At 36.4% G+C, this 16,879-nt stretch overlaps 1 long non-coding RNA gene across 1 annotated transcript; it reads right to left on the bottom strand.

Moving 5' to 3' along the window:
• Window positions 1-1,443: 1,443 nt before the first annotated feature.
• Window positions 1,444-2,526, bottom strand: LOC139710623 (uncharacterized). Its single transcript, XR_011709468.1, has 3 exons — window positions 2,482-2,526; window positions 2,137-2,236; window positions 1,444-1,623 (listed from the first exon to the last, which is right to left on the bottom strand). It is a non-coding gene; the product is annotated as an uncharacterized lncRNA (long non-coding RNA).
• Window positions 2,527-16,879: the final 14,353 nt, after the last annotated feature.

Below are 16,879 nucleotides of genomic sequence, written 5' to 3'. Positions count from 1 at the left end.
ATAAGATGGTCGATGAGGTGTTCTCAGTTTCTTCCATCTGATGTTACTACGTGGGAATGTGTTTCTACGTTAAATCCTCCCACCTATCATGTAATTCATTGCTTGTACGGATGCATTTATGTTCTTTTGGTAGATACATCTGTCTTGTTTGTTCTACATGTGAAGAAAACTGGCAAGGATGTGGTTTTGTGTGATTTCTTCCAAGTTACTCTCGCCACTTCAATATCAATTTTATACAGCTGAAAGATGACTTCCGTCCCCATGTCGGAAGTTTGGACACTCTACTGCAAGAACAGCACGAATTACTGACATAGTTTCATGTTTGACATTATATATCTATGCCACTGCAGTGGAAGCAGTGCTTAAAAGGCACAATTTAGAAATGACTTGCTCACAGCTACACAGTTTGTAGGAGGTCACTGTATGAAAATACGGGAAGAAATGTTCTGTCAAATACTAATCAGAAATTAATTGCTCTTGCTTAACAATGCTTTTAATCGATCAAACCTTGCATAATCCAAGAATATATGATAAAAATCAGTGCCCGGTATCACGCTCGAATTCGCAAAGTCACGATGTTAAAATCACAAATATTCTATATCCTTAGAGTGTACGCTGACATATCTGGTAATGTCTTCCTCCGAGTGGTTTTATTCGTTCACGGTAAGTTCTCCGTAAAATAATTGAAAGGTATAGACATTGAAAATAGGATTACGTCGGAAACTGCAATTTGAAGAATATATATATATTCTTGTATCTTTCCTGATAGTTGTATGGGCATATCTCTTTTTTAAACGTGGGAAAATCGAACGTTAATCAACGTACGCACCATCTGGGGTAAAGGCCACTTCCGTCTTAGGAACATTTTTGACACTAACGGCTTCACACATTTCTTCCTTGTTTAAAATGTATTAGATATATATACGTAGATACTCTGTTATTCTATGCAAATTACCTGAGAAGTTACAATATTTGAAAACTTTATGGTGAATTTCACAACTTCTGACTTGATATGAAATAGTGAAGTACAGTATAAAAATATAGAAAATTATACAATTAATCTATCTACTTGGATATACAACGTTCCCATCGAAATTGAGTCAATAGAAATGATAATGTAGTCATAAAGTTGATTTTGATGAGGTACCGAAATGTTTATATGAACAACATAGCAGGAAAAACTCCTAAAACATGCATATTTTGTCTACCACAACTGATGCCACATCAGAGTAATGCGTTGTACTAGTATCTGCGGGCAGAAATTCGTGAATTTTAAGCAGCGTTGTCGGCAGTCTCTCTCATAAACCGTAGGGGAGGAACATATTTGCAAACTGGCGGCTCGTTTTGCAGAGTCATGCCCTTTGATTCATGCATGTTTGAATGTCCCGGGATTTTTCATTTTGATATTGTGGTCACACTATTAATGAGAATATGCACCACCGTTCCAGCCCCATCTCTTGTCTTGTCTGTCTTGTGTACTCGTTGTATCAACCCCGTTTGTAATCTGGACTCCATCCAAGTACCATTTCGCTGTCTGAGTGTTATACACAGCGTCAGCGGTACACCTCGCAGTGATTTCCTGACCGGTGGTTAGTTCACTCGGTACAGTCAGAGTCACGGCATCTAGGGTTTGGAAGATGGAAGAGAAGAAACGTAATCAATTAGATGTATGAACAACCAAAACAAGCAAAGACAATGTAAAGAACAAAATTAACTAAAGAAACATACTGAAATTAATCCCCCCCCCCCAAAAAAAAAATCCATACGCAACCTCTTTTCACCAAAGGTGACATTTGTGATATCATCTTTTTCTTCGTTTGTGTTTTCCTTTTTTTTTTGCTGTTACTCTACGAACTTTAACAATATTTTTCAGCATCAAAACATGAGCAAAGTAAAATGTTATACGGATAACATGGTTTATATGTAGTAAAATGAAATTTCCAAATAAGCGCATTATAGACGAATACTGTCACTAGTGGGGAACCTTTTTTTTTTTACTCTCAAAACAAAATCTTTCTATTAATGAAGCCTTCTTTTTTTCTCTTTCCCCCGTTTTTATTCATTATAGTTTCTGTTCTCAAGGTTTAGTGTTCGGATATAGAAACAAGGGTGAGGCAAATTTAAAGGAAAACTCACCAGAGACACGCAAGGACACCATGAAGACTGCAACTAGACGTACTGGCAAGTCCATCATGGTTGCGATATGAAGCGACGATCAGGAAACACGTCTTTAGTCCTGGAAAGGATCGAAAAGGTTAAAACACACACAATTATGATGATATTGTAACCTGCAGGGGAAGAAATACCGCCTTATAAAGCCCTGTCATGCAGTAGTATTTAGAATGCTGCATTTCAACACACTCTTCAAACGCATCTAACAATAATAGACTAAATTGTAGCCAAGTAAGCAGTAACAATCAGACATAATTTTATTTCCAGTTTAGAAAAACGCATGAAATACATCAACCATTGACTAGTTACCGTGAAATAAGAGAAGGTGAACATGCGTTCGTGTTTGGAATAACGACTGATTTGAACAGCCAGTCAATTTTATAGAGAATATCATGGCTTAGCAACAGTGCTGCAGCACGTTCCTCTGCGTCATTGAGCGCATGCGTAATAGTGTGAAAAAAGCGCGGCTTATGAGAAACGGAAATTTGAGAGCTGGAATGAGCTGAAATTACACTACAGGCTTCGTCAAATGATCTTTCGTAAAGTTTCCTTCCTCAATATAGAATCTGATAGGTTTTGATGTCCCCTAGGCCTACTATCATTTCAAATACATCGTTGCAGCGTCTATAAATGTGTACACCAGCAAAACTTGGATTCCTCTGTTCAACTTGGGATAGTCGAAAAAAAAAAACCATTCATACATAAAACGATAATAGGATAATTAGGATAATTGGGAATACTCATAGATGTACGCTATGCAATGTACATATATTACACACACACACAAACACACACACACACAGACAGAAGTACATACATCTTGTTTGACTTTGTCTTCAAATAATATCAGTATAGTAGGTGCGTTGGAATTATCCATTCAGATTTGTGCAAGACCTTTAAAAATTTTGAACGGCCAAATTCTGCTATTTTTCAGTGCCCGTGTCACCGTCAGGAGTTTATGCATACATCGAGCTAATAAATGAATACATGGAAAGTAACATTCAGGATTTGGTCTCGCGTCATTGAAAGACAATCAAAGTGTGTTTGCTTTGGCGCGGATCATTGTTTCTCTTCCCGTTTCCTCATGACTCTCTTACCATACGGTTTCGCGAAAACATCTCAACAGAGACATGTTAACAGGAATCAAATTCATAAATTACTTCAAAGTAAAGCAAAGCAGATGCGTCATGAAGTTCAAGTATCCATCATTGAGCTTTAGATCTGCTATGGGAACGCTAAGATGACGCCTCTTCCCAGGTTGGACAGTAGAAATAGCTGTCTTGCGCATGGACACACCACCATTTTTGGCTTAATAGCGTCGTCTTAGCGTTCGCATCACATATCTTTAGGGGGATGGCTAGTAACTGATCAGTGGGAATGCTGGGAGATGATAGTTCCAATCTTTGTGGGATTCATTTAAGAGTACATTATCTATTGTTGTGTGAAAATTAGTTGCTTCAGAACGGTCTCATATTCAAGTAATGTGCAGTTTAATGCCTCGTCGCTGTACAGGCATGCTAACCTGGAAACAGTAAACATTAATGAAAGAGGTTCCACTGAATAAAAATTGATGTTAAAATTATTAGAATGATTCAGAAATTTAAACTTTCATATTGGTTGAAACGTGGTGATATCATGAAGCCATAAGTCCCATATAACACTGGTTCGTAAACACAAATGCCACAAAAAAGAGAGTTTGTGCTTGGTGAATTAAGGAAATATATCAATTGCCTTTACACCGGTTTATTTGAGTAGGACGCACTTTTAAGACGTTCGGACGATATGCTGAATTAACAATGTTTATTATGAGTCGATTTACAGTCCAATGAAGTATAGAAGTCATAATGTTGGATTATTATAGATAAAAAAATCTTTTCCCCGAACATTTCTGATTTATGTGGAGTCTTTTTTCGTTCATCTGTCCAGTAATATACAGTAGGAGATCTCTCACTGTCTCATTGGAACTTTATTTTCTCCTTCAGTTCGTCGAAAGAGACCAAGCCGTTTGAGGAACCAGCCATCCAGCCCCACAACTCCGCCCCATCTGCCTTCAGGAAGGTCCAGGAATAAGATGTGTAATACACCACTCAAGATGTCGTGCCCTGCTAAACTTGTGTGTAGATATAGGTTCAGACTGGAAACTGTCCTAACGTTGTGTGCAGCGGCTGCTATGGTAGATTTCATACATTAGCTCTTAGCCCTAGCCAGGGACTTTTTCAAATTGTGAGATGTTAGATAAACACAAATAAAATGGGCTTCTAAAAATATTGTGGTTCTTTTTTGTCAGACATAATGTGTGTAATGGTAATGAAGAATAATCACACATGTTATAGAGGCATCCAGGTCGCCGTGGAGACATTATATAGGCGTATTGAAATATGTTCATGGAGGTCAACGACCCCCACACCCACATACGCGCGCGCGAACACGCACACACACACACACACACACACACACGCCCTCTATTCCAAAACATGACACCAACATTAAACAACACGCTCACCGGAACGCTGTGAAACCCATCACATAACAATGGCTACTTGATCATCGCGAAATGTTTGTATACCTTTTCTACATAATTACGTTATAATTATATCCATATACGTGTGTGTGTGTGTGTGTGTGTGTGTGTGTGTGTGTGTGTGAGTGCGGGTGCCCTTTATATTTACACACACCATGTGATTTTAGTGCTTTGAAGCGATGTTATTTCACATACATGTAAGTCGTGTTATAAATAATGGGACTGGCACATTTGTCATTTTGTTTTTGCATAGATCCTGATGAAGGCCGACACAACCGAAAGGTAATAAAGGAAATAGGAAGAAGAAGCTACGTCTCCCGTTAAATACTAAATGTCTTTCGCCTAAATGTAATAATAATAGTAATGATAATAACACTAATAATGATAATAATAATAATATATACACATATATTATATATATATATATGTATATATATATGTGTGTATATATATAAATATATATATATATATATATGTATGTATTTTAATTCAATTTCATTTCATTTCATTGTTTCTTTTATGGTACAATATAATTAACGATGATCACTTTCAGAAATATACACATGGTTCATAATAATTTACGGCTGATTTTGCACATGAAAGGTAAGCAAATCATTGTGACAGAGAACGGAGATATGACACTGATTAAAAAGAGTCAAGGTACCATACAGGAGGATCCCCAGTAAGCCGAGCCTAATATTGGGGCCTCATGCAAAAAGAAATACAAAAGAAAATTCAATCAACTATCGACTTACTTAACTACAAGTTTGAAGAGTTATATTGCAAAATGAGCGTAGCGCCATTGTTAATCATTTCAAAGTATGAAGTCCATCATGACATAGAAAATTAAATCTTTCCCAGTAATACTTCACTTGTGACATGACAAGGAATATTCTAGAAGTTATGTTGAAAGATATCCTGTATTTTCTTACTATTTTCTTCTTTTGCAACTTTAATCACAAATATCTCAACTGAACAGTAATGGAGTTAGCTCCTTTTACGATAAAACTCTTCACATGTATAATATGTAGATTATATATATATATATATATATATATATATATATGCATAATAGATCGTCGCTGGGGTGACAAGACCTTGTATCTGCAATTTTGGTGAAAATGACTCTTTTTCATCAGTTTGCTCTTCTGAACATTTGACATTTTGTAGATACGAGGTCTTGTATATATATATTTTTTTCTCAAGTTGGTTTTGTCTGTTTAATTAGTTACATTGATTGTACCATTGATTGTATCATTAATACATGCCAAACAGGCATGTTTGTTATTGGTGACAAACTAATGAAGTACAACAAAATACCACAGTGAAAGTTCGATGTTTTCACTGTTTATTCATGTTATTCGATTCCTCTTCCGGAACTTGCACATTCAAGAGAAATGAATTAGGTTTTTTTTTTTTCTGAAAAGCTATGAATGTGCGATAACATTCTACGTGTATTTTCAAATCAAAGAAACAATCAGAGCTTTCAAAGTGTCGTCAAACTTGTGAAATTAGAAATTTATGAAATTTATTATTTTCAAATACTCGCATAACACTGAAAACAGTTGCAACCACGTATGCACATTATGTAACTTAAATAAGGAGGTGATGTTGATCAAACCTTTAAAACCTGCTAACACATTCAGCAGATAATTCCTCTTACATTCAAATTACAAAGATCAAGATTGTCATATTTCGCTTTGAATTCTTGGACTGTGGTGTTTAACCAACAACAACGATTTAAGGCCGCAATGATAGGGTCATGGTTTCTTAATTATTAGCTGACAATCTACTTTAAGAAGCAGTGAAGATTTGTGAAGTTCAAATATTATCTCGCCACTTAAATTTCACATCTGTAGAGTTAGTACGATACCTCGACACGTCTCAGATATCAAAAGATTTCAGTGGGCAATGTGAGATGATACGGCTAAGAATTTATGTTTTTCAAACTTTTGTCTATCTTGCTTTACTTTCAAAGTTCAAGAATGTTTAGAAACTTGTAATTTTTACAGTGTTTGAAGAGCTTAAAAATAATGAAAATACAAAAATTACAGGAACAATGATATTAAAAAAAGGTGATAAAAAAACAAATTACATGTGTAAGAAAAGGAATATCCTTCGGCTTTATCAGTTGCTCACGGTGACGGGCAAGAGAAATGAATGCGATTAATTATCGTAATATAACTGACGATTGAGACTTAATTTGTCACGGGTAACAATACTCCAGAGCCACTTATTACGTTCAGACAAAACCAGTAACAAACATCAATGACACTGAACTTGGTGGGTCCATTCAAAACAAATGGTAATGGCCTTTCTGGTCAAAATGCCTAACATTATACCTCAATAGTCAACACTACTTCTCCAAAGTGTGTATTAATGCATTGTAAATAATGCATAATGGATCTGCGTATATTATGCTGAATGAATCAAATAGGAGCTGGAGAAAATGAAACCAACCATTATCACGTGATTATAGCCAGTAAAGTGTTGATTTTTCTGTCTCATAACCGTCATGCACACAGAAAGAGAAGCACACACACAGACACACATGCAATTTAGGAATAAAGTAATGGTGTTGTATTTCTTTTTCAGTAAACGAAGAAGTTGAAGTCTGAATGTTATGTCCGTTGAGAAAATAATGTAAAGCAGAAGCAAGAAAGATCTTTGAACCCTCTTTACTTGGAAGCAATCCAAATCCGAAGTATGTCCGTTTAGCGGCTGAAACTATTCAACTGTAAGGGAAAATTACGAAAAAAAATGATCAAAATATGTCGTTTGTCGAATATTCAAGAAGCAAGTACGACAAAAAGATAGATAATACAAATTTTTGAATACAATTAAGATAACGTAAGCCTACAGATGTCTTCATATAGGGCCTACATTTGTATGTCAATTTGTGCCGTCTTCAAAAGCAAAGGTCCCGAACATGCATAGTACCGAATTACCTCATCGCTACGGAGTTCACATTAATGTATATAACCGATGCCTTTAATTGAATATCCGGACGTCAACATCGCATGATATAATCTTAGACATTGGGAATGAAAGCAGTTTAACTTGCAACCAAAATAATTATTTATAAACATATATATATATATATATATATATATATATACACATGTATATATAAACATAAAGTAAGAATTAGCCAATTTGATGACATCTCCTTTTTACTTGATAAGGTCACAGATTTGTGTTTTTTTCAGTTTTCTCATACTACATACCTCTTCTCCGAGTGCAAATTTTCTCCTGTTGACAAAGACGACGCAGAGAATTCCAGACATGACGAAGACGACTACCAGCAAAGCATATGTTGTCGACGATCGATAAAGAGCTCCTTGATGTCGCTGAAATTCTGCGATTATCTCCACTGGTTACATATCAATAAGACAGACAACAGCACGGGAAAGTTAGTTTGAATGAGTATGATAGAAGAAACGCTTCTGCCATATTACGCACAATGTCTTAAACCTTTACACGTGGGCATAATACTAACACTAGACGACGATATTTAAATCATTCTAGCTCCTAAATGAGCAGTGACAGGCTGTAGCTAGTAACTCATATAACTTTAATAATAGGTTATCATTTTGCTACAGGGTGTGAAACAAAACAAGCCAAACAAACAAGCAAACAAACAAAGATTGTTGATGGGGGGGGGGGGTGTATAATGTAGATGTACATGATTGACGGGATATATTTTGATTTTGTGTGTGTGTGTGTGTGTGTGTGTGTATATATATATATATATATACATATGTACCTTATTTGCTTTTGTTCTTCATTCAGAATTTGTAATATTCCAATATTAGTGCAAGTTCCACAGAAGCGTTGGTTCATAATGTCCATGCCATCTTTCGAGTTTCGTTGAGAGTAGCAACACTGTTTCACAGAATACATTTAAATGGCTCAGAGGAAGGAGAGGCTTTGAAACAAACTTAACTCCATGATCACCTGTTTAGCAAACCTATATAATCCTTAATGTGCCTTTGAAAACCAATTGACATAGGACGACCTCAAGATTTGTCCACATGGCAAAACGTCCCCGCCACCAAAAGGGCTATGTGTTATGTTATGATTTGTTTTGTTTTTTTTGAGATGGCGGTCTCTTCAGCTTTGATCATTGATGCCATACTTTCAACTAATGAAGTATGATGATATAATTTGGCCTACTTGTTGGGTTTATATTGCTAAAATACTATGTCACATCTCACCTGACGGGCAGAAGGTCTTGGTTGCAGTAGTGGAGCCAAAATCGTTCCATCCCGTACATGAGACTTCTGTGCCCCCGTTGGCTCGAGGAGTGAAGGCAGTCGACGGCGAGCGGGAGGATGAGAGAGTGACGTTATCGGCTGTGATGAGGAAAGTGTGGATACCTGGTGTCGGTTGGTACCGCTCGTCGATGTGACAGACCACCGTGTAGATTTTCCCGTGGTTCATTCCCACGCGCTCGCTGAACTGAACGTCGATTATGTCCTCTGTTGTGTGCAATAATTAAGCAAGAAGGAAATCGCACAGAAGTTCAAAAGAATTAAAAATGAATAGGCTATAGCAGTGAGTTTCTTCACTCGGATAAATCTTTCGAATGCAATTCATCAATTAAAAGATAGCAAACAACCTTCACCACCAATAACCTAGCCTTTTGTCAAGGCCCTCTCGCTGTAACGGGAGAGCGTGCACTCGACTGGGCTCTCTTCATCATACAGCGCAAGGGGCTTGACAAAAAGCAACTTATAACCCGACTTCGCATCTGAATAATTCTATGCATGACTGAGTATGCATATAGCATTATTGTTCTTGACAATTTACCTTTGTAACAAATCAGCTCTGTAGCAAAGGTTGAGCCGTGTCTGTTACTTCCTTTGCACCTGACATTGATGCACCTATTAGGGCGAGATTCTAGAACCACAGACGGGTTAGCTGACAATGAAATGTTCTGGCCGTCAACCGAGATTTCGAAGGTGTCGATTGGAGGCGTCGGCTGATCACGTGGTTCAATGTGGCACGTGATCTCAATGTTTGTGGCAGCACCCTCTCTCTGTTCTTCGAACTTAATTGACATGATATCGTCTCCTGGAGGATCTATAAAACAGGGGGTGGGGGAGGGGAATGAAAAGTTAATAAATGCTGATTTGAATTAATTATGTAGAACTGAAATTACAAGGAAAACACATAAAAAAATATGGAAGTAAAAGGCACGCAGTATAGACAGGAAGACATAATGACATTTTCTACATTTTTCGCTTATATCCTTGCAGCGATTCTGTAACTGGAAGAGTCCATTAGTCATCTTGATTTCAACTGTCCTGTTTTGTGTGTTCATTGCATAAAACCATCAACACAATGAGTTCTAAAGCCTTTCGAATCCTCTTATAAGTCTTTGGAGCTTTCAGAATCCTGTAGGTAGTACAATGTAGGATGATATTTATTACACATTACTGGATAAACTGCCCTGTGTTTAGTTTTGTTTGTTTTTGTTATCATATTTTACTGACATGATATTTGCATAACTACCTCTGTCCATATTTATACGCCACAGATTTTCTAGAAGTAATAAGGAACGAGTTACCGCAGTTGTTTCAAGTGGTAGCAAATGTGTTTTTACCTGAGGGGCAAAACTCTTCCGTGGTCGAAGTAGAGTCAAGAGTGTTTGCACCGGTACAAGTGACTTCGGTACACCTATCTGGGCGTGTCGAGAGCGTGAATGATGACGAACTCGAGTTCGATACCGACTCATTTCCAACTTTGATGTCATAATTGTGAAGGAAAGGGAACGGCTGATCTGCATCGCTCACGTGACAAGAAATTATGACAATAGCACGACCATCGCTGTCAAGTCTCTCGTCGAACTCGATGTCGATTATACCATTCCTCGGCGGATCTGGGCGGAAGTCATGCCAAATATTAACCACATCAAATTGGTGAAATGTTACGGGCAATGTAACGTTTGAATTATTCTGGTAATGCCTAGTTATTGATCCAGAACATTTGAACTCGTTAATATTTAATGAGCTATTTGAAAAGTGCAGGCAGTTGTCATAAGTCATGACTTAACGTGTAAATTGTGGTTATCAAAGGGAACGACAGTTTGGCGAGAAAGTAGACTCATTCCATTTTGGTTCAATTATGTGTCTTTGCTGTCTCTCTGCAAGTTCAACAAGATTATTCTGACAAGAAACATTTTGCATTGTATATAACACATAACCCATCCATTGTTACAATGAATGTGGTAATTCAAAAGAACAATTTTTTTCTTCACGTAATTTACTGCAGAATTAAATATTCCAGTAATTGAGACGTCACTTCTGTGCTTGTTTGCAGTCGATGGTACAAAAGTAAGCATGCAATATGTAATATGATTATGTGTCTCTGCCTAATGTGAGTGTAATACAATTATCATACCTATTACCTGCTATTATGAATGTCAATCCTTCAAGAGTCAATTGGCCAGTACAAATGTTGCTTTCACCCTACCCCTGCAACTAGTAAGGGGAATTTAGAGAGAAAGCGGTACCGAAAGGGTTCATTGTAGAGTGTAAATTAGTCATTGAAAAGGTTTGCACAAAATGTTACCAACAATCATGAACGGTTAGATAGAGACCGTTTACTCACTGGTAGGACAATATCTACGTGTACGCGTTGTCAGTCCCTGGCCGTTGTTTCCGATACAAGTTATATTCGCGCACGTGTCGGGCCGCGGTGAAAGGACCACAGTTTTTGAGGCAGACACCGATTCTTCATCCTTCTTGATAGCGTATGTGTGGATGGGGGGAAAAGGTTGGTCCTCCGGACTGACGTTACATGTTATGCTGAGGTCGATTTGTCCTTCACCTTGTACGCGATCCCCAAGCTCCTCGAGAACGACCGATATGGCATCTGACGCTGGAGGCGCTGTTGACAAGAATGTATCACAAGTGTATTGTTTGTATCATATTCAAATTACATGCAGACGAACAAAATGAAGCGTGCAGATATGAATATTGTAGGTATTCTACAATATCAAATCTTATGTAATGTTGCGATGACCGTCAACAATTTCTCGCGCAGGAGAAAGTAATGAGATAATATTATTGTTATGGGGTTTGACATTTTCATTTCATTTCGTTTCATTTTTGTTTCATTTCCGGCCGAAGCATATAATATGACAATTTCATATAAACAAATTAAGTACAATGTAACTATTACATTTCCAAATGAAATTTAGATACACGTCATTTGTTTACATGAATCAATAAACATACCAGTTGAAAAAATACATGGGCAAAATGTGACTGAATCATAAGAAAGAAAAGGTCGGAAATGGAGGGGACTGCTAAAAAGCCAAGCTTGTAGAATGCACTCCCCTCGTATTTTATACAGACCATCTTTGCAGATCTCATAAGAAAAGAAATCCTGCTAGTGCATGTTGTTTAAAAAAAATGAAAATTGCAGACTTTGAAAGCTAATTTCAATCTGTGAACTGTGTTGAGTAATTTTCAGAAAACAGAATTATCGATCTACTTGTCCATTAAAAAAGTTGTTTTTTCTCCAACATTTTGATTATTTTTTAATGAGCAATAATGTTGCCAACATTGAGCACGTCACATCATAGTCAGACATGTTAAACATAACAGTCTGTTCAAAGGTAAATTCTACTCTGTGGATGCATTACCTTAACGTCACAGGAATCCGTGAAACAACAACAAATCCCACATAGATCTATTGTGAAAATCAGGAAATTTTCAATTTAAATTTGAGACACTTCAGTAATATGGTTCGCTTTTAGGCCTACCATGTAAACGTGTTATTTTAGCGATATCATCAGGTCTCAACACTAAATTTGGCATTATTTTTGAATCGAGGAAAAAAGGAAATCGTAATTTGTCTGTAATTATCATTCACATCATTGATAATTATGATAATTAACCTTAAATATTCTAAAACTGGGAGTTCACGTGGCTAAATTTCCGACAAAAAATTATTGTTACATCACCACATGCATGAACAAGAAATTGAAAGGGATGAGAGTGTATGAATGTGCATCATCAATCTTTCCTCCAAGATTCATTATTATTGAGTAGATGTTAAAGAATTTACGTCAACAAAGAAGAGAGAGAGAGAGAGAGAGAGAGAAAGAGAGAGAGAATCCACTGCTACCTTTGGGACAGTAGATGGCGCCACTCGATGTGTCTCCAAGTCCGTTGCTTGCAGTACATGAAACTTCGATGCACCAGCGAGGCCTCGGGGAAAGCCGAGCACGCGAAGAAGAAGACTGGGAGAGTGTGACGTTATCAGCTTTGATAATGTAAGAATTGATGGCCGGATACAGTTGCTCGCGAGAAGTCACGTGACATTCTATCTCTACAGCAGTACTCTGGTCGTGGAACTTGATTGATATGATATCATCCACGGGACCATCTGTGTTGGATGTCGGAATCCAAACAAGTCTTTACGTATTGCCTGATGTGTTTTTTTAAGTCTCTCTAACATTATGACAACTTCATTAAGACAAATCCTGTTGCCTGAATAAGTGACTTCCATCGCCAAAAAGTCTGCTCTCGACAGTTATCCTTTAAACAGCACAAACTTGTTCATATCTTAAATAATACGCAAAAGTGACATATAATAATGTATATGTATATATGATATGATTTAAATGCACTTTGTTTCATAGAGCACTTTAAATGAAAATGGAAGGATGCCAAGATGTGTGATGCAGGCTCCCCAACTATGGTAGATTTTTGCAATACATATATAGAACTTTTGTTCTACTTTTTAAAATTCAAAATAAATACACATAAAGCAAAGAGTACGGAAAGACACAACTCTGGTGATATGACGAGCGCACACTCACGCACAGACAGACAGACAGACACATGTAACACACACACACACACACACACACACACAGACACACAGACACATTAGAACCGAAAAAGAAGAAACACATCGGTGCTGTCACCCAGTAAAGAACAGTAAGGAATGTGTGAGAGAGAGAGATGGGGGGGGGGATAGAAAAAGTCAACACATCCGCGATGCAGGACGAAATACGAACAGTTCGGAGTCAGAGAGACTAATAAATGAAGAGTTTTATCACAAAAGGTGGCAGACAAATCTCCATTCTAGTTACTTGAGATATTTGTGATTCAAGCTGCTAAAAAAAGTAATAAGACATAATTTTAATCATAACTCCTTGAATATCCCTTGTCATGTTACAAGTGAGGTATCAACGGAAAAGGATTCGTTTTACTCTATCTGACTATGGACATACTTAAAATGATTAAAAATGGCTTTACCCCAGTTTGCAATGAAATACTTCATATATTAACGTATAATAAATAATAAGAAATTCCCTGCACAATGATTCAGAAGTGAAAATACTTTTTTTTTTGAATTTTCCTTTTTAAAGGAAATTCCATAACCATTGTCACTATGAAAAAAAAAATAAAAACGCCGTTAATGAAATAGTGAAAAAGAACTCGAATAAAGAAGCAAATAATGGCATATATCTGTTTGAAAAGTGGGGTACTTTACTAACACTTTTATTTTTACTTAACACGTTTTCAAACACTGACGACGGGAAGTTTTATATAAGGTTTACATTATTTGGCCCAAGTAATGATAAAAAAGAAAAAAAGAATCCCTGACTCTCAAAATATCAGAGCTCGATAACACGCTAAGACTGTTAGGAAGCAATAGATATCATTCGAGTTGTCTTTCTGTGCAGTATGTTTCATCCAATCAAGTCAAATGTGTGTTATATTCCATGCTATAACTCTATGAGTGAAATAAGGGTAAATTAAAGTTTATTATAACATTATTTACGTTTTAACAAGGAAACCAAATTTTACTTAATTTTTTCACACTTGCATTTTCTAGCTTTATATTGTATTATATTTTGTTTCTTTTTTTTTTCCTGGATGGAAAATAAAACTTAACTGAAGTATATCGTTTACTATTGGAGACAGTGATTTTAAAAACGTTCGAGTTATCACACTTGATGCATAAGTGTAGATCAGTTAATTGTATCACAAAACATCTTACCATATAACATTTTGCAATAAAGCCTAGAATATAAGAAGATATCACTACTTTTCTCAATAAAAAAGTGTATTCGGTTTACTATAGAAACAATTTTATTATCTCTTTTGTTCATATTTTGTATATTTAACAATAGTTAACATTGATTACACCGATTAACATGTTTACACCGGATGTTTCTATTCCTAACTCACAGTTAGATCTATTTTAAAGCACTAAAGCTGGGTTTTGTTTCATCTGCAAATGGTAAAACATGCCTTTAAACTGTACCAAAAAATCCAATTTAATACCTTAAAGTACATGTTATTAAAACTTGAATCACACCCTGTACTCAACTTGACATTTTAAAAAGATATATATTTAAATTGCAATCAAACGCAGTCACTGAGAGTGTCAATATGGAAGGACAGATGAACTTACTGTAATGAAATGGTTTAGAGAAAGTGTATATAGCTTGCATACTTACGTCTAACATTTAAGACAGATGACTCTGCAGTACCGGAAATCACGCACTGGAGAATCTTTCTATGATTGGTAGAGGAAGGAGTGAAGGTCAAGTCACTCTCGATGTCGTAGTATCGGTAATAGATGTAGCAACGCGAATAATCCTAGACGGTCCACCACGACAGTAGTGGATGTGCCGAATCGTTGTACATACATTACCGGTCGTACAGTGAACATAAGCAACTCCTCAACGGCCACGGTATTGTTGACGGCAATCATTTATCTTTTAACTTCCCGTTAATGTTCAAACAAATAAGCAAATAGTCTTGGTGTTTATTACCCTAGCAGTTTTCCATAGAGGGAGACTACCCTTCTATCAGCCCGACCAAATTGTAAAATCCCTATCAAGAGGACGTGACAAGTAAGTGATTGTTTAAAAAAATCCATTATGTATACTTGACATGAAAGTAAACCCTTTCAGTGCCAGTAAGTATGTTTACAAGTTCGATAAAAGCATTCTAGATATCTATAAAGTCTAAAAGATATAATAAAATTGCAAACATTTCATATTTATTCTCGTAAAGATCGATATATATGTAACAAAAATGAACAGTACTGGCGGACAATCTATAGCATGTGTTTGATGCAATGAACTGGAAGAAAAAATGTATGTAATGCTAGGCAACATTCAATCATGTACACGACATGCTTAACATGCGGGTGAATTGTACTCCTAAGCAAACACATTTTGTATCATAATTTCACGACTATAAGGGTAAAAAATGATTTTTAGATTTCCGTAAATTTTGATGGATCACTTTAACAAAAATATCTTGAGGTTCCCTTTCAGAAGACTATCTAAAACCCAAAAAAAAAAACCTTATACTCACAAATAAAACAACTTTCATTCTCAGAGAGAGAGAGAAAAAAAAAACCTGTGTGCAAGAATCTGTTGAACACATAACAATAGACAAAAACACCAACCCCCACGAACACTGTCCGTTAACTAATCAATCACTAATGATAATTCGAATGATGAAACATGACATAACCCAGTCCCTGCATTTGAATGACTTTAATACTACTTTCGAACATATACTGTAGCTTTGTCAAGCTCACTTCAGATGTACCTTCTCTCTACTGGAAATTCTTTGTCTGTTTCTACATTTAATCATAGTTTATACTTTCCTGCATTACAACAAGTCTGTTCCGCCTCTCTCTTGCATTCTTAGACTCAAACAACACTGAGAGGTACATGTAGCATGTCATTTGCCATCAGTGGTCCCACATACTGACAATAGCGTTTGTTTGGATAGGTGAGATGATATGAAAGCTACTTGAAGTATTTGAATAGCAAGACAAAGGAAGGGAAAAACTGCAAAAAAAAAAAAAAAAAAAAAGATAGACATCTTCGCCCCACAAATACAGTGTACCTGTCTTATAAAAAATTTCAGACACTTAACACATTAAAATGTTTTGGTGGTAACTTGTTTGTTCTCCATCCTTCCACAATCCCCTGGTTAAGCTTACTTTGCCTTTTAATGATAGCAGGAAGATTGATAGATATATATCAAGAACTGAAAGGAAATATTACTGTAGTTTTGATAAAAGAAGACAAGAAGAGAGAAAAAAATGCTACTCTAAAGGTTCATATTCCACCTAAAGTAAAGTGAAAATAATCAGTAACACGACAGTTTTCATCTACATTTTCTCAGCCTC

The sequence above is a fragment of the Diadema antillarum genome, unplaced genomic scaffold (assembly GCF_040938485.1).
Source record: "Diadema antillarum isolate AM-2024a unplaced genomic scaffold, OU_Dant_1.0 scf00000039, whole genome shotgun sequence".
In the NCBI taxonomy this organism is placed as follows: domain Eukaryota; kingdom Metazoa; phylum Echinodermata; class Echinoidea; order Diadematoida; family Diadematidae; genus Diadema; species Diadema antillarum.
This window is presented reverse-complemented; position numbering and strand designations above follow the sequence as displayed.